This window comes from Phoenix dactylifera, chromosome 4, assembly GCF_051530095.1.
Source record: "Phoenix dactylifera cultivar Ajwa chromosome 4, Ajwa_hap1_PhDact_Kaust_v1.1, whole genome shotgun sequence".
NCBI classification, from domain to species: domain Eukaryota; kingdom Viridiplantae; phylum Streptophyta; class Magnoliopsida; order Arecales; family Arecaceae; genus Phoenix; species Phoenix dactylifera.
In genome coordinates, this window is record NC_143193.1 from 35,792,822 (window position 1) to 35,810,229 (window position 17,408).

At 49.3% G+C, this 17,408-nt stretch overlaps 45 non-coding genes and 3 pseudogenes across 45 annotated transcripts; all 48 read right to left on the reverse strand.

The window, feature by feature from the left end:
* Positions 1-49: 49 nt before the first annotated feature.
* LOC149758823 (5S ribosomal RNA) lies at positions 50-168 on the reverse strand. The gene has a single exon (XR_016406970.1). It is a non-coding gene; the product is annotated as a 5S ribosomal RNA (ribosomal RNA).
* Positions 169-415: 247 nt separating this feature from the next.
* LOC149758824 (5S ribosomal RNA) lies at positions 416-534 on the reverse strand. The gene has a single exon (XR_016412871.1). It is a non-coding gene; the product is annotated as a 5S ribosomal RNA (ribosomal RNA).
* A 246-nt stretch (positions 535-780) lies between these two features.
* LOC149758825 (5S ribosomal RNA) lies at positions 781-899 on the reverse strand. Its single transcript, XR_016406971.1, has one exon. It is a non-coding gene; the product is annotated as a 5S ribosomal RNA (ribosomal RNA).
* Positions 900-1,146: 247 nt separating this feature from the next.
* LOC149758826 (5S ribosomal RNA) lies at positions 1,147-1,265 on the reverse strand. Its single transcript, XR_016402341.1, has one exon. It is a non-coding gene; the product is annotated as a 5S ribosomal RNA (ribosomal RNA).
* A 246-nt stretch (positions 1,266-1,511) lies between these two features.
* Positions 1,512-1,630, reverse strand: LOC149758827 (5S ribosomal RNA). Its single transcript, XR_016408624.1, has one exon. It is a non-coding gene; the product is annotated as a 5S ribosomal RNA (ribosomal RNA).
* Positions 1,631-1,876: 246 nt separating this feature from the next.
* On the reverse strand, positions 1,877-1,995 carry LOC149758828 (5S ribosomal RNA). The gene has a single exon (XR_016406972.1). It is a non-coding gene; the product is annotated as a 5S ribosomal RNA (ribosomal RNA).
* A 247-nt stretch (positions 1,996-2,242) lies between these two features.
* LOC149758829 (5S ribosomal RNA) lies at positions 2,243-2,361 on the reverse strand. The gene has a single exon (XR_016412872.1). It is a non-coding gene; the product is annotated as a 5S ribosomal RNA (ribosomal RNA).
* A 246-nt stretch (positions 2,362-2,607) lies between these two features.
* Positions 2,608-2,726, reverse strand: LOC149758830 (5S ribosomal RNA). The gene has a single exon (XR_016412873.1). It is a non-coding gene; the product is annotated as a 5S ribosomal RNA (ribosomal RNA).
* A 246-nt stretch (positions 2,727-2,972) lies between these two features.
* Positions 2,973-3,091, reverse strand: LOC149758831 (5S ribosomal RNA). Its single transcript, XR_016406973.1, has one exon. It is a non-coding gene; the product is annotated as a 5S ribosomal RNA (ribosomal RNA).
* A 247-nt stretch (positions 3,092-3,338) lies between these two features.
* LOC149758832 (5S ribosomal RNA) lies at positions 3,339-3,457 on the reverse strand. The gene has a single exon (XR_016412874.1). It is a non-coding gene; the product is annotated as a 5S ribosomal RNA (ribosomal RNA).
* A 246-nt stretch (positions 3,458-3,703) lies between these two features.
* LOC149758833 (5S ribosomal RNA) lies at positions 3,704-3,822 on the reverse strand (annotated as a pseudogene).
* Positions 3,823-4,065: 243 nt separating this feature from the next.
* LOC149758834 (5S ribosomal RNA) lies at positions 4,066-4,184 on the reverse strand. The gene has a single exon (XR_016400987.1). It is a non-coding gene; the product is annotated as a 5S ribosomal RNA (ribosomal RNA).
* A 248-nt stretch (positions 4,185-4,432) lies between these two features.
* Positions 4,433-4,551, reverse strand: LOC149758835 (5S ribosomal RNA). Its single transcript, XR_016406585.1, has one exon. It is a non-coding gene; the product is annotated as a 5S ribosomal RNA (ribosomal RNA).
* A 246-nt stretch (positions 4,552-4,797) lies between these two features.
* LOC149758836 (5S ribosomal RNA) lies at positions 4,798-4,916 on the reverse strand. Its single transcript, XR_016412620.1, has one exon. It is a non-coding gene; the product is annotated as a 5S ribosomal RNA (ribosomal RNA).
* A 247-nt stretch (positions 4,917-5,163) lies between these two features.
* On the reverse strand, positions 5,164-5,282 carry LOC149758837 (5S ribosomal RNA). The gene has a single exon (XR_016407016.1). It is a non-coding gene; the product is annotated as a 5S ribosomal RNA (ribosomal RNA).
* Positions 5,283-5,528: 246 nt separating this feature from the next.
* Positions 5,529-5,647, reverse strand: LOC149758838 (5S ribosomal RNA). The gene has a single exon (XR_016406586.1). It is a non-coding gene; the product is annotated as a 5S ribosomal RNA (ribosomal RNA).
* A 246-nt stretch (positions 5,648-5,893) lies between these two features.
* LOC149758839 (5S ribosomal RNA) lies at positions 5,894-6,012 on the reverse strand. Its single transcript, XR_016405404.1, has one exon. It is a non-coding gene; the product is annotated as a 5S ribosomal RNA (ribosomal RNA).
* Positions 6,013-6,258: 246 nt separating this feature from the next.
* LOC149758840 (5S ribosomal RNA) lies at positions 6,259-6,377 on the reverse strand. The gene has a single exon (XR_016409085.1). It is a non-coding gene; the product is annotated as a 5S ribosomal RNA (ribosomal RNA).
* Positions 6,378-6,623: 246 nt separating this feature from the next.
* Positions 6,624-6,742, reverse strand: LOC149758841 (5S ribosomal RNA). Its single transcript, XR_016408096.1, has one exon. It is a non-coding gene; the product is annotated as a 5S ribosomal RNA (ribosomal RNA).
* Positions 6,743-6,988: 246 nt separating this feature from the next.
* LOC149758842 (5S ribosomal RNA) lies at positions 6,989-7,107 on the reverse strand. The gene has a single exon (XR_016408292.1). It is a non-coding gene; the product is annotated as a 5S ribosomal RNA (ribosomal RNA).
* Positions 7,108-7,353: 246 nt separating this feature from the next.
* On the reverse strand, positions 7,354-7,472 carry LOC149758843 (5S ribosomal RNA). The gene has a single exon (XR_016412621.1). It is a non-coding gene; the product is annotated as a 5S ribosomal RNA (ribosomal RNA).
* A 247-nt stretch (positions 7,473-7,719) lies between these two features.
* Positions 7,720-7,837, reverse strand: LOC149758844 (5S ribosomal RNA). The gene has a single exon (XR_016407961.1). It is a non-coding gene; the product is annotated as a 5S ribosomal RNA (ribosomal RNA).
* Positions 7,838-8,083: 246 nt separating this feature from the next.
* LOC149758845 (5S ribosomal RNA) lies at positions 8,084-8,202 on the reverse strand. The gene has a single exon (XR_016406858.1). It is a non-coding gene; the product is annotated as a 5S ribosomal RNA (ribosomal RNA).
* A 246-nt stretch (positions 8,203-8,448) lies between these two features.
* LOC149758846 (5S ribosomal RNA) lies at positions 8,449-8,567 on the reverse strand. The gene has a single exon (XR_016408146.1). It is a non-coding gene; the product is annotated as a 5S ribosomal RNA (ribosomal RNA).
* Positions 8,568-8,813: 246 nt separating this feature from the next.
* Positions 8,814-8,932, reverse strand: LOC149758847 (5S ribosomal RNA). The gene has a single exon (XR_016409087.1). It is a non-coding gene; the product is annotated as a 5S ribosomal RNA (ribosomal RNA).
* A 247-nt stretch (positions 8,933-9,179) lies between these two features.
* Positions 9,180-9,298, reverse strand: LOC149758848 (5S ribosomal RNA). Its single transcript, XR_016412875.1, has one exon. It is a non-coding gene; the product is annotated as a 5S ribosomal RNA (ribosomal RNA).
* A 246-nt stretch (positions 9,299-9,544) lies between these two features.
* On the reverse strand, positions 9,545-9,663 carry LOC149758849 (5S ribosomal RNA; annotated as a pseudogene).
* Positions 9,664-9,906: 243 nt separating this feature from the next.
* Positions 9,907-10,025, reverse strand: LOC149758850 (5S ribosomal RNA). The gene has a single exon (XR_016401324.1). It is a non-coding gene; the product is annotated as a 5S ribosomal RNA (ribosomal RNA).
* Positions 10,026-10,273: 248 nt separating this feature from the next.
* On the reverse strand, positions 10,274-10,392 carry LOC149758851 (5S ribosomal RNA). Its single transcript, XR_016406587.1, has one exon. It is a non-coding gene; the product is annotated as a 5S ribosomal RNA (ribosomal RNA).
* A 246-nt stretch (positions 10,393-10,638) lies between these two features.
* Positions 10,639-10,757, reverse strand: LOC149758852 (5S ribosomal RNA). The gene has a single exon (XR_016400662.1). It is a non-coding gene; the product is annotated as a 5S ribosomal RNA (ribosomal RNA).
* A 247-nt stretch (positions 10,758-11,004) lies between these two features.
* LOC149758853 (5S ribosomal RNA) lies at positions 11,005-11,123 on the reverse strand. Its single transcript, XR_016407017.1, has one exon. It is a non-coding gene; the product is annotated as a 5S ribosomal RNA (ribosomal RNA).
* Positions 11,124-11,369: 246 nt separating this feature from the next.
* LOC149758854 (5S ribosomal RNA) lies at positions 11,370-11,488 on the reverse strand. Its single transcript, XR_016406588.1, has one exon. It is a non-coding gene; the product is annotated as a 5S ribosomal RNA (ribosomal RNA).
* Positions 11,489-11,734: 246 nt separating this feature from the next.
* LOC149758855 (5S ribosomal RNA) lies at positions 11,735-11,853 on the reverse strand. Its single transcript, XR_016405405.1, has one exon. It is a non-coding gene; the product is annotated as a 5S ribosomal RNA (ribosomal RNA).
* Positions 11,854-12,099: 246 nt separating this feature from the next.
* On the reverse strand, positions 12,100-12,218 carry LOC149758856 (5S ribosomal RNA). Its single transcript, XR_016409089.1, has one exon. It is a non-coding gene; the product is annotated as a 5S ribosomal RNA (ribosomal RNA).
* Positions 12,219-12,464: 246 nt separating this feature from the next.
* Positions 12,465-12,583, reverse strand: LOC149758857 (5S ribosomal RNA). The gene has a single exon (XR_016408097.1). It is a non-coding gene; the product is annotated as a 5S ribosomal RNA (ribosomal RNA).
* A 246-nt stretch (positions 12,584-12,829) lies between these two features.
* On the reverse strand, positions 12,830-12,948 carry LOC149758858 (5S ribosomal RNA). The gene has a single exon (XR_016406590.1). It is a non-coding gene; the product is annotated as a 5S ribosomal RNA (ribosomal RNA).
* A 246-nt stretch (positions 12,949-13,194) lies between these two features.
* On the reverse strand, positions 13,195-13,313 carry LOC149758859 (5S ribosomal RNA). The gene has a single exon (XR_016412622.1). It is a non-coding gene; the product is annotated as a 5S ribosomal RNA (ribosomal RNA).
* Positions 13,314-13,560: 247 nt separating this feature from the next.
* On the reverse strand, positions 13,561-13,678 carry LOC149758860 (5S ribosomal RNA). Its single transcript, XR_016407962.1, has one exon. It is a non-coding gene; the product is annotated as a 5S ribosomal RNA (ribosomal RNA).
* A 246-nt stretch (positions 13,679-13,924) lies between these two features.
* LOC149758861 (5S ribosomal RNA) lies at positions 13,925-14,043 on the reverse strand. Its single transcript, XR_016406591.1, has one exon. It is a non-coding gene; the product is annotated as a 5S ribosomal RNA (ribosomal RNA).
* Positions 14,044-14,289: 246 nt separating this feature from the next.
* On the reverse strand, positions 14,290-14,408 carry LOC149758862 (5S ribosomal RNA). Its single transcript, XR_016408147.1, has one exon. It is a non-coding gene; the product is annotated as a 5S ribosomal RNA (ribosomal RNA).
* Positions 14,409-14,654: 246 nt separating this feature from the next.
* On the reverse strand, positions 14,655-14,773 carry LOC149758863 (5S ribosomal RNA). Its single transcript, XR_016409090.1, has one exon. It is a non-coding gene; the product is annotated as a 5S ribosomal RNA (ribosomal RNA).
* A 248-nt stretch (positions 14,774-15,021) lies between these two features.
* On the reverse strand, positions 15,022-15,140 carry LOC149758864 (5S ribosomal RNA). Its single transcript, XR_016411920.1, has one exon. It is a non-coding gene; the product is annotated as a 5S ribosomal RNA (ribosomal RNA).
* A 248-nt stretch (positions 15,141-15,388) lies between these two features.
* On the reverse strand, positions 15,389-15,507 carry LOC149758865 (5S ribosomal RNA). The gene has a single exon (XR_016404838.1). It is a non-coding gene; the product is annotated as a 5S ribosomal RNA (ribosomal RNA).
* Positions 15,508-15,753: 246 nt separating this feature from the next.
* On the reverse strand, positions 15,754-15,872 carry LOC149758866 (5S ribosomal RNA). The gene has a single exon (XR_016406873.1). It is a non-coding gene; the product is annotated as a 5S ribosomal RNA (ribosomal RNA).
* A 246-nt stretch (positions 15,873-16,118) lies between these two features.
* LOC149758867 (5S ribosomal RNA) lies at positions 16,119-16,237 on the reverse strand. The gene has a single exon (XR_016404660.1). It is a non-coding gene; the product is annotated as a 5S ribosomal RNA (ribosomal RNA).
* Positions 16,238-16,485: 248 nt separating this feature from the next.
* Positions 16,486-16,604, reverse strand: LOC149758868 (5S ribosomal RNA). Its single transcript, XR_016406256.1, has one exon. It is a non-coding gene; the product is annotated as a 5S ribosomal RNA (ribosomal RNA).
* Positions 16,605-16,849: 245 nt separating this feature from the next.
* Positions 16,850-16,968, reverse strand: LOC149758869 (5S ribosomal RNA). The gene has a single exon (XR_016409091.1). It is a non-coding gene; the product is annotated as a 5S ribosomal RNA (ribosomal RNA).
* A 246-nt stretch (positions 16,969-17,214) lies between these two features.
* On the reverse strand, positions 17,215-17,333 carry LOC149758870 (5S ribosomal RNA; annotated as a pseudogene).
* Positions 17,334-17,408: the final 75 nt, after the last annotated feature.

The window sequence follows — 17,408 nt, forward strand, 5'->3', positions numbered from 1 at the left end:
ATTAAAAATAAATATTATCAAAAAATGAAAAAGCGGGCAAAAAATAAAAAGGGTGCAACACGAGGACTTTCCAGGGGGTCACCCATCCTAGTACTACTCTCGCCCAAGCACGCTTAATTACGGAGTTCTGATGGGATCCGGTGCATTAGTGCTGGTATGATCGCACCCATGACATGCCCTTCGAAACTCCCTTTTATGACAAAGCAGCAGACCTCGACGGCCCGAGACATTCACGCTGCCGGGGCCGTTCTGGCGTAGGATTCAACGCGCTGGTCCCGCTATGCGGCATGGCACCGCCAGTCTCCGGATTCAGTTTATTGTCGGGGGAAAAAAATTATCCGAAGAGGAAAAGCCAAAAGCCGAAAAATTAAAAATAAATATTATCAAAAAATAAAAAAGCGGGCAAAAAATAAAAAGGGTGCAACACGAGGACTTCCCAGGGGGTCACCCATCCTAGTACTACTCTCGCCCAAGCACGCTTAACTGCGGAGTTCTGATGGGATCCGGTGCATTAGTGCTGGTATGATTGCACCCAAGACATGCCCTTCGAAACTCCCTTTTAAGACAAAGTAGCAGACCTCGACGGCCCGAGACATTCGCGCTGCCGGGGCCGTTCTGGCATATGATTCAACGCGCTGTTCCGCTATGCGGCATGGCACCGCCAGTCTCCGGACTCAGTTTATTTTCGGGGGGAAAAAATTATCCGAAGAGGAAAAGCCAAAAGCCGAAAAATTAAAAATAAATATTATCAAAAAATGAAAAAGCGGGCAAAAAATAAAAAGGGTGCAACACGAGGACTTTCCAGGGGGTCACCCATCCTAGTACTACTCTCGCCCAAGCACGCTTAATTACGGAGTTCTGATGGGATCCGGTGCATTAGTGCTGGTATGATCGCACCCATGACATGCCCTTCGAAACTCCCTTTTATGACAAAGCAGCAGACCTCGACGGCCCGAGACATTCACGCTGCCGGGGCCGTTCTGGCGTAGGATTCAACGCGCTGGTCCCGCTATGCGGCATGGCACCGCCAGTCTCCGGACTCAGTTTATTGTCGGGGGAAAAAAATTATCCGAAGAGGAAAAGCCAAAAGCCGAAAAATTAAAAATAAATATTATCAAAAAATAAAAAAGCGGGCAAAAAATAAAAAGGGTGCAACACGAGGACTTCCCAGGGGGTCACCCATCCTAGTACTACTCTCACCCAAGCACGCTTAACTGCGGAGTTCTGATGGGATCCGGTGCATTAGTGCTGGTATGATCGCACCCAAGACATGCCCTTCGAAACTCCCTTTTAAGACAAAGCAGCAGACCTCGACGGCCCGAGACATTCGCGCTGCCGGGGCCGTTCTGGCGTATGATTCAACGCGCTGTTCCGCTATGCGGCATGGCACCGCCAGTCTCCGGACTCAGTTTATTTTCTGGGGGAAAAAATTATCCGAAGAGGAAAAGCCAAAAGCCGACAAATTAAAAATAAATATTATCAAAAAATAAAAAAGCGGGCAAAAAATAAAAAGGGTGCAACACGAGGACTTCCCAGGTGGTCACCCATCCTAGTACTCCTCTCGCCCAAGCACGCTTAACTGCGGAGTTATGATGGGATCCGGTGCATTAGTGCTGGAATGATCGCACCCATGACATGCCCTTCGAAACTCCCTTTTACGACAAAGCAGCAGACCGCGACGGCCCGAGACATTCGCGCTGCCGGGGCCGTTCTGGCGTAGGATTCAACGCGCTGTTCCGCTATGCGGCATGGCACCGCCAGTCTCCGGATTCAGTTTATTGTCGGGGGAAAAAAATTATCCGAAGCGGAAAAGCCAAAAGCCGAAAAATTAAAAATAAATATTATCAAAAAATAAAAAAGCGGGCAAAAAATAAAAAGGGTGCAACACGAGGACTTTCCAGGGGGTCACCCATCCTAGTACTACTCTCGCCCAAGCACGCTTAATTACGGAGTTCTGATGGGATCCGGTGCATTAGTGCTGGTATGATCGCACCCATGACATGCCCTTCGAAACTCCCTTTTATGACAAAGCAGCAGACCTCGACGGCCCGAGACATTCACGCTGCCGGGGCCGTTCTGGCGTAGGATTCAACGCGCTGGTCCCGCTATGCGGCATGGCACCGCCAGTCTCCGGATTCAGTTTATTGTCGGGGGAAAAAAATTATCCGAAGCGGAAAAGCCAAAAGCCGAAAAATTAAAAATAAATATTATCAAAAAATAAAAAAGCGGGCAAAAAATAAAAAGGGTGCAACACGAGGACTTCCCAGGGGGTCACCCATCCTAGTACTACTCTCGCCCAAGCACGCTTAACTGCGGAGTTCTGATGGGATCCGGTGCATTAGTGCTGGTATGATTGCACCCAAGACATGCCCTTCGAAACTCCCTTTTAAGACAAAGTAGCAGACCTCGACGGCCCGAGACATTCGCGCTGCCGGGGCCGTTCTGGCATATGATTCAACGCGCTGTTCCGCTATGCGGCATGGCACCGCCAGTCTCCGGACTCAGTTTATTTTCGGGGGGAAAAAATTATCCGAAGAGGAAAAGCCAAAAGCCAAAAAATTAAAAATAAATATTATCAAAAAATAAAAAAGCGGGCAAAAAATAAAAAGGGTGCAACACGAGGACTTCCCAGGGGGTCACCCATCCTAGTACTACTCTCGCCCAAGCACGCTTAACTGCGGAGTTCTGATGGGATCCGGTGCATTAGTGCTGGTATGATTGCACCCAAGACATGCCCTTCGAAACTCCCTTTTAAGACAAAGTAGCAGACCTCGACGGCCCGAGACATTCGCGCTGCCGGGGCCGTTCTGGCATATGATTCAACGCGCTGTTCCGCTATGCGGCATGGCACCGCCAGTCTCCGGACTCAGTTTATTTTCGGGGGGAAAAAATTATCCGAAGAGGAAAAGCCAAAAGCCAAAAAATTAAAAATAAATATTATCAAAAAATAAAAAAGCGGGCAAAAAATAAAAAGGGTGCAACACGAGGACTTTCCAGGGGGTCACCCATCCTAGTACTACTCTCGCCCAAGCACGCTTAATTACGGAGTTCTGATGGGATCCGGTGCATTAGTGCTGGTATGATCGCACCCATGACATGCCCTTCGAAACTCCCTTTTATGACAAAGCAGCAGACCTCGACGGCCCGAGACATTCACGCTGCCGGGGCCGTTCTGGCGTAGGATTCAACGCGCTGGTCCCGCTATGCGGCATGGCACCGCCAGTCTCCGGATTCAGTTTATTGTCGGGGGAAAAAAATTATCCGAGGAGGAAAAGCCAAAAGCCGAAAAATTAAAAATAAATATTATCAAAAAATAAAAAAGCGGGCAAAAAATAAAAAGGGTGCAACACGAGGACTTCCCAGGGGGTCACCCATCCTAGTACTACTCTCGCCCAAGCACGCTTAACTGCGGAGTTCTGATGGGATCCGGTGCATTAGTGCTGGTATGATTGCACCCAAGACATGCCCTTCGAAACTCCCTTTTAAGACAAAGTAGCAGACCTCGACGGCCCGAGACATTCGCGCTGCCGGGGCCGTTCTGGCATATGATTCAACGCGCTGTTCCGCTATGCGGCATGGCACCGCCAGTCTCCGGACTCAGTTTATTTTCGGGGGGAAAAAATTATCCGAAGAGGAAAAGCCAAAAGCCAAAAAATTAAAAATAAATATTATCAAAAAATAAAAAAGCGGGCAAAAAATAAAAAGGGTGCAACACGAGGACTTCCCAGGGGGTCACCCATCCTAGTACTTCTCTCGCCCAAGCACGCTTAACTGCGGAGCTATGATGGGATCCGGTGCATTAGTGCTGGTATGATCGCACCGATGACATGCCCTTCGAAACTCCCTTTTATGACAAAGCAGCAGACCGCAACGGCCCGAGACATTCGTGCTGCCGGGGCCGTTCTGGCTAGGATTCAACGCGCTGTTCCGCTACGCGGCATGGCACCGCCAGTCTCCGGACTCCGTTTATTTTCGGGGAAAAAAATTATCCGAAGAGGAAAAGCCAAAAGCCGAAAAATTACAATAAATATTATCAAAAAATAAAAAAGCGGGCAAAAAATAAAAGGGGTGCAACACGAGGACTTCCCTGGGGGTCACCCATCCTAGTACTACTCTCGCCCAAGCACGCTTAACTGCGGAGTTCTGATGGGATCCGGTGCATTAGTGCTGGTATGATCGCACCCATGACATGCCCATCGAAACTCCCTTTTATGACAAAGCAGCAGACCTCGACGGCCCGAGACATTCGCGCCGCCGGGGCCGTTCTGGCGTAGGATTCAACGCGCTGGTCCCGCTATGCGGCATGGCACCGCCAGTCTCCGGACTCAGTTTATTTTCGAGGAAAAAAAATTATCCGAAGAGGAAAAGCCAAAAGCCGAAAAATTAAAAATAAATATTATCAAAAAATAAAAAAGTGGAGAAAAAAATAAAAAGGGTGCAACACGAGGACTTCCCAGGGGGTCACCCATCCTAGTACTTCTCTCGCCCAAGCACGCTTAACTGCGGAGTTATGATGGGATCCGGTGCATTAGTGCTGGTATGATCGCACCCATGACATGCCCTTCGAAACTCCCTTTTATGGCAAAGCAGCAGACCGCGACGGCCCGAGACATTCGCGCTGCCGGGGCCGTTCTGGCGTAGGATTCAACGCGCTGTTCCGCTATGCGGCATGGCACCGCCAGTCTCCGGACTCAGTTTATTTTCGGAAAAAAAAAATTATCCGAAGAGGAAAAGCCAAAAGCTGAAAAATTAAAAATAAATATTATCAAAAAATAAAAAAGCGGGCAAAAAATAAAAAGGGTGCAACACGAGGACTTCCCAGGGGGTCACCCATCCTAGTACTACTCTCGCCCAAGCACGCTTAACTACGGAGTTCTGATGGGATCCGGTGCATTAGTGCTGGTATGATCGCACCCATGACATGCCCTTCGAAACTCCCTTTTATGACAAAGCAGCAGACCTCGACGGCCCGAGACATTCACGCTGCCGGGGCCGTTCTGGCGTATGATTCAACGCGCTGGTCCCGCTATGCGGCATGGCACCGCCAGTCCCCGGACTCTGTTTATTGTCGGGGGAAAAAAATTATCCGAAGAGGAAAAGCCAAAAGCCGAAAAATTAAAAATAAATATTATCAAAAAATAAAAAAGCGGGCAAAAAATAAAAAGGGTGCAACACGAGGACTTCCCAGGGGGTCACCCATCCTAGTGCTACTCTCACCCAAGCACGCTTAACTGCGGAGTTCTGATGGGATCCGGTGCATTAGTGCTGGTATGATCGCACCCAAGACATGCCCTTCGAAACTCCCTTTTAAGACAAAGCAGCAGACCTCGACGGCCCGAGACATTCGCACTGCCGGGGCCGTTCTGGCGTATGATTCAACGCGCTGTTCCGCTATGCGGCATGGCACCGCCAGTCTCCGGACTCAGTTTATTTTCGGGGGGGAAAAATTATCCAAAGAGGAAAAGCCAAAAGCCAAAAAATTAAAAATAAATATTATCAAAAAATAAAAAAGCGGGCAAAAAATAAAAAGGGTGCAACACGAGGACTTCCCAGGGGGTCACCCATCCTAGTACTTCTCTCGCCCAAGCACGCTTAACTGCGGAGTTATGATGGGATCCGGTGCATTAGTGCTGGTATGATCGCACCCATGACATGCCCTTCGAAACTCCCTTTTATGACAAAGCAGCAGACCGCGACGGCCCGAGACATTCGCGCTGCCGGGGCCGTTCTGGCGTAGGATTCAACGCGCTATTCCGCTCTGCGGCATGGCACCGCCAGTCTCCGGACTCAGTTTATTTTCGGAAAAAAAAAATTATCCGAAGAGGAAAAGCCAAAAGCCGAAAAATTAAAAATAAATATTATCAAAAAATAAAAAAGCGGGCAAAAGATAAAAAGGGTGCAACACGAGGACTTCCCAGGGGGTCACCCATCCTAGTACTACTCTCGCCCAAGCACGCTTAACTGCGGAGTTCCGATCGGATCCGGTGCATTAGTGCTGGTATGATCGCACCCATGGCATGCCCTTCGAATCTCCCTTTTATGACAAAGCAGCAGATCTCGACGGCCCGAGGCATTCGCGCTGCCGGGGCCGTTCTGGCGTAGGATTCAACGCGCTGTTCCGCTATGCGGCATGGCACCGCGAGTCTCCGGAGTCAGTTTATTTTCGGGGGAAAAAAATTATCCAAAGAGGAAAAGCCAAAAGCCGAAAAATTAAAAATAAATATTATCAAAAAATAAAAAAGCGGGCAAAAAATAAAAGGGGTGCAACACGAGGACTTCCCAGGGGGTCACCCATCCTAGTACTACTCTCGCCCAAGCACGCTTAACTGCGGAGTTCTGATGGGATCCGGTGCATTAGTGCTGGTATGATCGCACCCATGACATGCCCATCGAAACTCCCTTTTATGACAAAGCAGCAGACCTCGACGGCCCGAGACATTCGCGCCGCCGGGGCCGTTCTGGCGTAGGATTCAACGCGCTGGTCCCGCTATGCGGCATGGCACCGCCAGTCTCCGGACTCAGTTTATTTTCGGGGGAAAAAATTATCCGAAGAGGAAAAGCCAAAAGCCAAATAATAAAAAATAAATATTATCAAAAAATAAAAAAGCGGGCAAAAAATAAAAAGGGTGCAACACGAGGACTTCCCAGGGGGTCACCAATCCTAGTACTACTCTCGCCCAAGCACGCTCAACTGCGGAGTTCTGATGGGATCCGGTGCATTAGTGCTGGTATGATCGCACCCATGACATGCCCTTCGAAACTCCCTTTTATGACAAAGCAGCAGACCTCGACGGCCCGAGACATTCGCACTGCCGGGGCCGTTCTGGCGTAGGATTCAACGCGCTGTTCCGCTATGCGGCATGGCACCGCCAGTCTCCGGACTCAGTTTATTTTCGGGGGAAAAAAATTATCCGAAGAGGAAAAGCCAAAAGCCAAATAATAAAAAATAAATATTATCAAAAAATAAAAAAGCGGGCAAAAAATAAAAAGGGTGCAACACGAGGACTTCCCAGGGGGTCACCCATCCTAGTACTTCTCTCGCCCAAGCACGCTTAACTGCGGAGTTATGATGGGATCCGATGCATTAGTGCTGGTATGATCGCACCCATGACATGCCCTTCGAAACTCCCTTTTATGACAAAGCAGCAGACCGCGACGGCCCGAGACATTCGCGCTGCCGGGGCCGTTCTGGCGTAGGATTCAACGCGCTGTTCCGCTATGCGGCATGGCACCGCCAGTCTCCGGACTCAGTTTATTTTCGGAAAAAAAAAATTATCCGAAGAGCAAAAGCCAAAAGCCGAAAAATTAAAAATAAATATTATCAAAAAATAAAAAAGCGGGCAAAAAATAAAAAGGGTGCAACACGAGGACTTCCCAGGGGGTCACCCATCCTAGTACTACTCTCGCCCAAGCACGCTTAACTACGGAGTTCTGATGGGATCCGGTGCATTAGTGCTGGTATGATCGCACCCATGACATGCCCTTCGAAACTCCCTTTTATGACAAAGCAGCAGACCTCGACGGCCCGAGACATTCATGCTGCCGGGGCCGTTCTGGCGTATGATTCAACGCGCTGGTCCCGCTATGCGGCATGGCACCGCCAGTCCCCGGACTCTGTTTATTGTCGGGGGAAAAAAATTATCCGAAGAGGAAAAGCCAAAAGCCGAAAAATTAAAAATAAATATTATCAAAAAATAAAAAAGCGGGCAAAAAATAAAAAGGGTGCAACACGAGGACTTCCCGGGGGTCACCCATCCTAGTGCTACTCTCACCCAAGCACGCTTAACTGCGGAGTTCTGATGGGATCCGGTGCATTAGTGCTGGTATGATCGCACCCAAGACATGCCCTTCGAAACTCTCTTTTAAGACAAAGCAGCAGACCTCAACGGCCCGAGACATTCGCGCTGCCGGGGCCGTTCTGGCGTATGATTCAACGCGCTGTTCCGCTATGCGGCATGGCACCGCCAGTCTCCGGACTCAGTTTATTTTCGGGGGGAAAAAATTATCCGAAGAGGAAAAGCCAAAAGCCAAAAAATTAAAAATAAATATTATCAAAAAATAAAAAAGCGGGCAAAAAATAAAAAGGGTGCAACACGAGGACTTCCCAGGGGGTCACCCATCCTAGTACTTCTCTCGCCCAAGCACGCTTAACTACGGAGTTATGATGGGATCCGGTGCATTAGTGCTGGTATGATCGCACCCATGACATGCCCTTCGAAACTCCCTTTTATGACAAAGCAGCAGACCGCGACGGCCCGAGACATTCGCGCTGCCGGGGCCGTTCTGGCGTAGGATTCAACGCGCTATTCCGCTCTGCGGCATGGCACCGTCAGTCTCCGGACTCAGTTTATTTTCGGAAAAAAAAAATTATCCGAAGAGGAAAAGCCAAAAGCCGAAAAATTAAAAATAAATATTATCAAAAAATAAAAAAGCGGGCAAAAAATAAAAAGGGTGCAACACGAGGACTTCCCAGGGGGTCACACATCCTAGTACTACTCTCGCCCAAGCACGCTTAACTGCGGAGTTCTGATCGGATCCGGTGCATTAGTGCTGGTATGATCGCACCCATGACATGCCCTTCGAAACTCCCTTTTATGACAAAGCAGCAGATCTCGACGGCCCGAGGCATTCGCGCTGCCGGGGCCGTTCTGGCGTAGGATTCAACGCGCTGTTCCGCTATGCGGCATGGCACCGCGAGTCTCCGGACTCAGTTTATTTTCGGGAGAAAAAAATTATCCGAAGAGGAAAAGCCAAATGCCGAAAAATTAAAAATAAATATTATCAAAAAATAAAAAAGCGGGCAAAAAATAAAAGGGGTGCAACACGAGGACTTCCCAGGGGGTCACCCATCCTAGTACTACTCTCGCCCAAGCACGCTTAACTGCGGAGTTCTGATGGGATCCGGTGCATTAGTGCTGGTATGATCGCACCCATGACATGCCCATCGAAACTCCCTTTTATGACAAAGCAGCAGACCTCGACAGCCCGAGACATTCGCGCCGCCGGGGCCGTTCTGGCGTAGGATTCAACGCGCTGGTCCCGCTATGCGGCATGGCACCGCCAGTCTCCGGACTCAGTTTATTTTCGGGGGAAAAAAATTATCCGAAGAGGAAAAGCCAAAAGCCGAAAAATTAAAAATAAATATTATCAAAAAATAAAAAAGCGGGCAAAAAATAAAAAGGGTGCAACACGAGGACTTCCCAGGGGGTCACCCATCCTAGTACTACTCTCGCCCAAGCACGCTTAACTGCGGAGTTCTGATGGGATCCGGTGCATTAGTGCTGGTATGATTGCACCCAAGACATGCCCTTCGAAACTCCCTTTTAAGACAAAGTAGCAGACCTCGACGGCCCGAGACATTCGCGCTGCCGGGGCCGTTCTGGCATATGATTCAACGCGCTGTTCCGCTATGCGGCATGGCACCGCCAGTCTCCGGACTCAGTTTATTTTCGGGGGGAAAAAATTATCCGAAGAGGAAAAGCCAAAAGCCAAAAAATTAAAAATAAATATTATCAAAAAATAAAAAAGCGGGCAAAAAATAAAAAGGGTGCAACACGAGGACTTCCCAGGGGGTCACCCATCCTAGTACTTCTCTCGCCCAAGCACGCTTAACTGCGGAGCTATGATGGGATCCGGTGCATTAGTGCTGGTATGATCGCACCGATGACATGCCCTTCGAAACTCCCTTTTATGACAAAGCAGCAGACCGCAACGGCCCGAGACATTCGCGCTGCCGGGGCCGTTCTGGCTAGGATTCAACGCGCTGTTCCGCTACGCGGCATGGCACCGCCAGTCTCCGGACTCCGTTTATTTTCGGGGAAAAAAATTATCCGAAGAGGAAAAGCCAAAAGCCGAAAAATTACAATAAATATTATCAAAAAATAAAAAAGCGGGCAAAAAATAAAAGGGGTGCAACACGAGGACTTCCCTAGGGGTCACCCATCCTAGTACTACTCTCGCCCAAGCACGCTTAACTGCGGAGTTCTGATGGGATCCGGTGCATTAGTGCTGGTATGATCGCACCCATGACATGCCCATCGAAACTCCCTTTTATGACAAAGCAGCAGACCTCGACGGCCCGAGACATTCGCGCCGCCGGGGCCGTTCTGGCGTAGGATTCAACGCGCTGGTCCCGCTATGCGGCATGGCACCGCCAGTCTCCGGACTCAGTTTATTTTCGAGGAAAAAAAATTATCCGAAGAGGAAAAGCCAAAAGCCGAAAAATTAAAAATAAATATTATCAAAAAATAAAAAAGTGGAGAAAAAAATAAAAAGGGTGCAACACGAGGACTTCCCAGGGGGTCACCCATCCTAGTACTTCTCTCGCCCAAGCACGCTTAACTGCGGAGTTATGATGGGATCCGGTGCATTAGTGCTGGTATGATCGCACCCATGACATGCCCTTCGAAACTCCCTTTTATGGCAAAGCAGCAGACCGCGACGGCCCGAGACATTCGCGCTGCCGGGGCCGTTCTGGCGTAGGATTCAACGCGCTGTTCCGCTATGCGGCATGGCACCGCCAGTCTCCGGACTCAGTTTATTTTCGGAAAAAAAAAATTATCCGAAGAGGAAAAGCCAAAAGCTGAAAAATTAAAAATAAATATTATCAAAAAATAAAAAAGCGGGCAAAAAATAAAAAGGGTGCAACACGAGGACTTCCCAGGGGGTCACCCATCCGAGTACTACTCTCGCCCAAGCACGCTTAACTACGGAGTTCTGATGGGATCCGGTGCATTAGTGCTGGTATGATCGCACCCATGACATGGCCTTCGAAACTCCCTTTTATGACAAAGCAGCAGACCTCGACGGCCCGAGACATTCACGCTGCCGGGGCCGTTCTGGCGTATGATTCAACGCGCTGGTCCCGCTATGCGGCATGGCACCGCCAGTCCCCGGACTCTGTTTATTGTCGGGGGAAAAAAATTATCCGAAGAGGAAAAGCCAAAAGCCGAAAAATTAAAAATAAATATTATCAAAAAATAAAAAAGCGGGCAAAAAATAAAAAGGGTGCAACACGAGGACTTCCCAGGGGGTCACCCATCCTAGTGCTACTCTCACCCAAGCACGCTTAACTGCGGAGTTCTGATGGGATCCGGTGCATTAGTGCTGGTATGATCGCACCCAAGACATGCCCTTCGAAACTCCCTTTTAAGACAAAGCAGCAGACCTCGACGGCCCGAGACATTCGCGCTGCCGGGGCCGTTCTGGCGTATGATTCAACGCGCTGTTCCGCTATGCGGCATGGCACCGCCAGTCTCCGGACTCAGTTTATTTTCGGGGGGGAAAAATTATCCGAAGAGGAAAAGCCAAAAGCCAAAAAATTAAAAATAAATATTATCAAAAAATAAAAAAGCGGGCAAAAAATAAAAAGGGTGCAACACGAGGACTTCCCAGGGGGTCACCCATCCTAGTACTTCTCTCGCCCAAGCACGCTTAACTGCGGAGTTATGATGGGATCCGGTGCATTAGTGCTGGTATGATCGCACCCATGACATGCCCTTCGAAACTCCCTTTTATGACAAAGCAGCAGACCGCGACGGCCCGAGACATTCGCGCTGCCGGGGCCGTTCTGGCGTAGGATTCAACGCGCTATTCCGCTCTGCGGCATGGCACCGCCAGTCTCCGGACTCAGTTTATTTTCGGAAAAAAAAAATTATCCGAAGAGGAAAAGCCAAAAGCCGAAAAATTAAAAATAAATATTATCAAAAAATAAAAAAGCGGGCAAAAGATAAAAAGGGTGCAACACGAGGACTTCCCAGGGGGTCACCCATCCTAGTACTACTCTCGCCCAAGCACGCTTAACTGCGGAGTTCCGATCGGATCCGGTGCATTAGTGCTGGTATGATCGCACCCATGACATGCCCTTCGAATCTCCCTTTTATGACAAAGCAGCAGATCTCGACGGCCCGAGGCATTCGCGCTGCCGGGGCCGTTCTGGCGTAGGATTCAACGCGCTGTTCCGCTATGCGGCATGGCACCGCGAGTCTCCGGAGTCAGTTTATTTTCGGGGGAAAAAAATTATCCAAAGAGGAAAAGCCAAAAGCCGAAAAATTAAAAATAAATATTATCAAAAAATAAAAAAGCGGGCAAAAAATAAAAGGGGTGCAACACGAGGACTTCCCAGGGGGTCACCCATCCTAGTACTACTCTCGCCCAAGCACGCTTAACTGCGGAGTTCTGATGGGATCCGGTGCATTAGTGCTGGTATGATCGCACCCATGACATGCCCATCGAAACTCCCTTTTATGACAAAGCAGCAGACCTCGACGGCCCGAGACATTCGCGCCGCCGGGGCCGTTCTGGCGTAGGATTCAACGCGCTGGTCCCGCTATGCGGCATGGCACCGCCAGTCTCCGGACTCAGTTTATTTTCGGGGGAAAAAATTATCCGAAGAGGAAAAGCCAAAAGCCAAATAATAAAAAATAAATATTATCAAAAAATAAAAAAGCGGGCAAAAAATAAAAAGGGTGCAACACGAGGACTTCCCAGGGGGTCACCAATCCTAGTACTACTCTCGCCCAAGCACGCTCAACTGCGGAGTTCTGATGGGATCCGGTGCATTAGTGCTGGTATGATCGCACCCATGACATGCCCTTCGAAACTCCCTTTTATGACAAAGCAGCAGACCGCGACGGCCCGAGACATTCGCGCTGCCGGGGCCGTTCTGGCGTAGGATTCAACGCGCTGTTCCGCTATGCGGCATGGCACCGCCAGTCTCCGGACTCAGTTTATTTTCGGGGGAAAAAAATTATCCGAAGAGGAAAAGCCAAAAGCCAAATAATAAAAAATAAATATTATCAAAAAATAAAAAAGCGGGCAAAAAATAAAAAGGGTGCAACACGAGGACTTCCCAGGGGGTCACCCATCCTAGTACTTCTCTCGCCCAAGCACGCTTAACTGCGGAGTTATGATGGGATCCGGTGCATTAGTGCTGGTATGATCGCACCCATGACATGCCCTTCGAAACTCCCTTTTATGACAAAGCAGCAGACCGCGACGGCCCGAGACATTCGCGCTGCCGGGGCCGTTCTGGCGTAGGATTCAACGCGCTGTTCCGCTATGCGGCATGGCACCGCCAGTCTCCGGACTCAGTTTATTTTCGGAAAAAAAAAATTATCCGAAGAGGAAAAGCCAAAAGCCGAAAAATTAAAAATAAACATTATCAAAAAATAAAAAAGCGGGCAAAAAATAAAAAGGGTGCAACACGAGGACTTCCCAGGGGGTCACCCATCCTAGTACTACTCTCGCCCAAGCACGCTTAACTACGGAGTTCTGATGGGATCCGGTGCATTAGTGCTGGTATGATCGCACCCATGACATGCCCTTCGAAACTCCCTTTTATGACAAAGCAGCAGACCTCGACGGCCCGAGACATTCATGCTGCCGGGGCCGTTCTGGCGTATGATTCAACGCGCTGGTCCCGCTATGCGGCATGGCACCGCCAGTCCCCGGACTCTGTTTATTGTCGGGGGAAAAAAATTATCCGAAGAGGAAAAGCCAAAAGCCGAAAAATTAAAAATAAATATTATCAAAAAATAAAAAAGCGGGCAAAAAATAAAAAGGGTGCAACACGAGGACTTCCCGGGGGTCACCCATCCTAGTGCTACTCTCACCCAAGCACGCTTAACTGCGGAGTTCTGATGGGATCCGGTGCATTAGTGCTGGTATGATCGCACCCAAGACATGCCCTTCGAAACTCTCTTTTAAGACAAAGCAGCAGACCTCAACGGCCCGAGACATTCGCGCTGCCGGGGCCGTTCTGGCGTATGATTCAACGCGCTGTTCCGCTATGCGGCATGGCACCGCCAGTCTCCGGACTCAGTTTATTTTCGGGGGGAAAAAATTATCCGAAGAGGAAAAGCCAAAAGCCAAAAAATTAAAAATAAATATTATCAAAAAATAAAAAAGCGGGCAAAAAATAAAAAGGGTGCAACACGAGGACTTCCCAGGGGGTCACCCATCCTAGTACTTCTCTCGCCCAAGCACGCTTAACTGCGGAGTTATGATGGGATCCGGTGCATTAGTGCTGGTATGATCGCACCCATGACATGCCCTTCGAAACTCCCTTTTATGACAAAGCAGCAGACCGCGACGGCCCGAGACATTCGCGCTGCCGGGGCCGTTCTGGCGTAGGATTCAACGCGCTATTCCGCTCTGCGGCATGGCACCGCCAGTCTCCGGACTCAGTTTATTTTCGGAAAAAAAAAATTATCCGAAGAGGAAAAGCCAAAAGCCGAAAAATTAAAAATAAATATTATCAAAAAATAAAAAAGCGGGCAAAAAATAAAAAGGGTGCAACACGAGGACTTCCCAGGGGGTCACACATCCTAGTACTACTCTCGCCCAAGCACGCTTAACTGCGGAGTTCTGATCGGATCCGGTGCATTAGTGCTGGTATGATCGCACCCATGACATGCCCTTCGAAACTCCCTTTTATGACAAAGCAGCAGATCTCGACGGCCCGAGGCATTCGCGCTGCCGGGGCCGTTCTGGCGTAGGATTCAACGCGCTGTTCCGCTATGCGGCATGGCACTGCGAGTCTCCGGACTCAGTTTATTTTCGGGAGAAAAAAATTATCCGAAGAGGAAAAGCCAAATGCCGAAAAATTAAAAATAAATATTATCAAAAAATAAAAAAGCGGGCAAAAAATAAAAGGGGTGCAACACGAGGACTTCCCAGGGGGTCACCCATCCTAGTACTACTCTCGCCCAAGCACGCTTAACTGCGGAGTTCTGATGGGATCCGGTGCATTAGTGCTGGTATGATCGCACCCATGACATGCCCATCGAAACTCCCTTTTATGACAAAGCAGCAGACCTCGACAGCCCGAGACATTCGCGCCGCCGGGGCCGTTCTGGCGTAGGATTCAACGCGCTGGTCCCGCTATGCGGCATGGCACCGCCAGTCTCCGGACTCAGTTTATTTTCGGGGGAAAAAAATTATCCGAAGAGGAAAAGCCAAAAGCCGAAAAATTAAAAATAAATATTGTCAAAAAATAAAAAAGTGGAGAAAAAAATAAAAAGGGTGCAACACGAGGACTTCCCAGGGGGTCACCCATCCTAGTACTACTCTCGCCCAAGCACGCTTAACTGCGGAGTTCTGATGGGATCCGGTGCATTAGTGCTGGTATGATCGCACCCATGACATGCCCATCGAAACTCCCTTTTATGACAAAGCAGCAGACCTCGACGGCCCGAGACATTCGCGCCACCGGGGCCGTTCTGGCGTAGGATTCAACGCGCTGGTCCCGCTATGCGGCATGGCACCGCCAGTCTCCGGACTCAGTTTATTTTCGGGGGAAAAAAATAATCCGAAGAGGAAAAGCCAAAAGCCGAAAAATTAAAAATAAATATTGTCAAAAAATAAAAAAGTGGAGAAAAAAATAAAAAGGGTGCAACACGAGGACTTCCCAGGGGGTCACCCATCCTAGTACTACTCTCGCCCAAGCACGCTTAACTGCGGAGTTTTGATGGGATCCGGTGCATTAGTGCTGGTATGATCGCACCCATGACATGCCCTTCGAAACTCCCTTTTATGACAAAGCAGCAGACCTCGACGGCCCGAGACATTCGCGCTGCCGGGGCCGTTCTGGCGTAGGATTCAACGCGCTGTTCCGCTATGCGGCATGGCACCGCGTGTCTCCGGACTCAGTTTATTTTCGGGGGAAAAAAATTATCCGAAGAGGAAAAGCCAAAAGCCGAAAAATTAAAAATAAATATTATCAAAAAATAAAAAAGCGGGCAAAAAATAAAAATGGTGCAACACGAGGACTTCCCAGGGGGTCACCCATCCTAGTACTACTCTCGCCCAAGCACGCTTAACTGCGGAGTTCTGATCGGATCCGGTGCATTAGTGCTGGTATGATCGCACCCATGACATGCCCTTCGAAACTCCCTTTTATGACAAAGCAGCAGACCTTGACGGCCCGAGGCATTCGCGCTGCCGGGGCCGTTCTGGCGTAGGATTCAACGCGCTGTTCCGCTATGCGGCATGGCACCGCGAGTCTCCGGACTCAGTTTATTTTCGGGGGAAAAAAATTATCCGAAGAGGAAAAGCCAAAAGCCGACAAATTAAAAATAAATATTATCAAAAAATAAAAAAGCGGGCGAAAAAAAAAAGGGGTGCAACACGAGGACTTCCCAGGGGGTCACCCATCCTAGTACTACTCTCGCCCAAGCACGCTTAACTGCGGAGTTTTGATGGGATCCGGTGCATTAGTGCTGGTATGATCGCACCCATGACATGCCCATCGAAACTCCCTTTTATGACAAAGCAGCAGACCTCGACGGCCCGAGACATTCGTGCCGCCGGGGCCGTTCTGGCGTAGGATTCAACGCGCTGGTCCCGCTATGCGGCATGGCACCGCCAGTCTCCGGACTCAGTTTATTTTCGGGGGAAAAAAATTATCCGAAGAGGAAAAGCCAAAAGCCGAAAAATTAAAAATAAATATTATCAAAAAATAAAAAAGTGGAGAAAAAAATAAAAAGGGTGCAACACGAGGACTTCCGAGGGGGTCACCCATCCTAGTACTACTCTCGCCCAAGCACGCTTAACTGCGGAGTTCTGATGGGATCTGGTGCATTAGTGCTGGTATGATCGCACCCAAGACATGCCCTTCGAAACTCCCTTTTATGACAAAGCAGCAGACCTCGATGGCCCGAGACATTCGCGCTGCCGGGGCCGTTCTGGCGTAGGATTCAACACGCCGTTCCGCTATGCGGCATGGCACCGCCAGTCTCCGGACTCAGTTTATTTTCGGGGGAAAAAAATTATCCGAAGAGGAAAAGCCAAAAGCCGAAAAATAAAAAATAAATGTATCAAAAAATAAAAAAGCGGGCAAAAAATAAAAGGGGTGCAACACGAGGACTTCCCAGGGGGTCACCCATCCTAGTACTACTCTCGCCCAAGCACGCTTAACTGCGGAGTTCTGATGGGATCCGGTGCATTAGTGCTGGTATGATCGCACCCATGACATGCCCTTCGAAACTCCCTTTTATGACAAAGCAGCAGACCTCGACGGCCCGAGACATTCGCGCTGCCGGGGCCGTTCTGGCGTAGGATTCAACGCGCTGTTCCGCTATGCGGCATGGCACCGCCAGTCTCCGGACTCAGTTTATTTTCGGGAGGAAAAAATTATCCGAAGAGGAAAAGCCAAAAGCCAAAAAATTAAAAATAAATATTATCAAAAAATAAAAAAGCGGGCAAAAAATAAAAAGGGTGCAACACGAGGACTTCCCAGGGGGTCACCCATCCTAGTACTCCTCTCGCCCAGGCATGCTTAACTGCGGAGTTATGATGGGATCCGGTGCATTAGTGCTGGAATGATCGCACCCATGACATGCCCTTCGAAACTCCCTTTTATGACAAAGCAGCAGACCGCGACGGCCCGAGACATTCGCGCTGCCGGG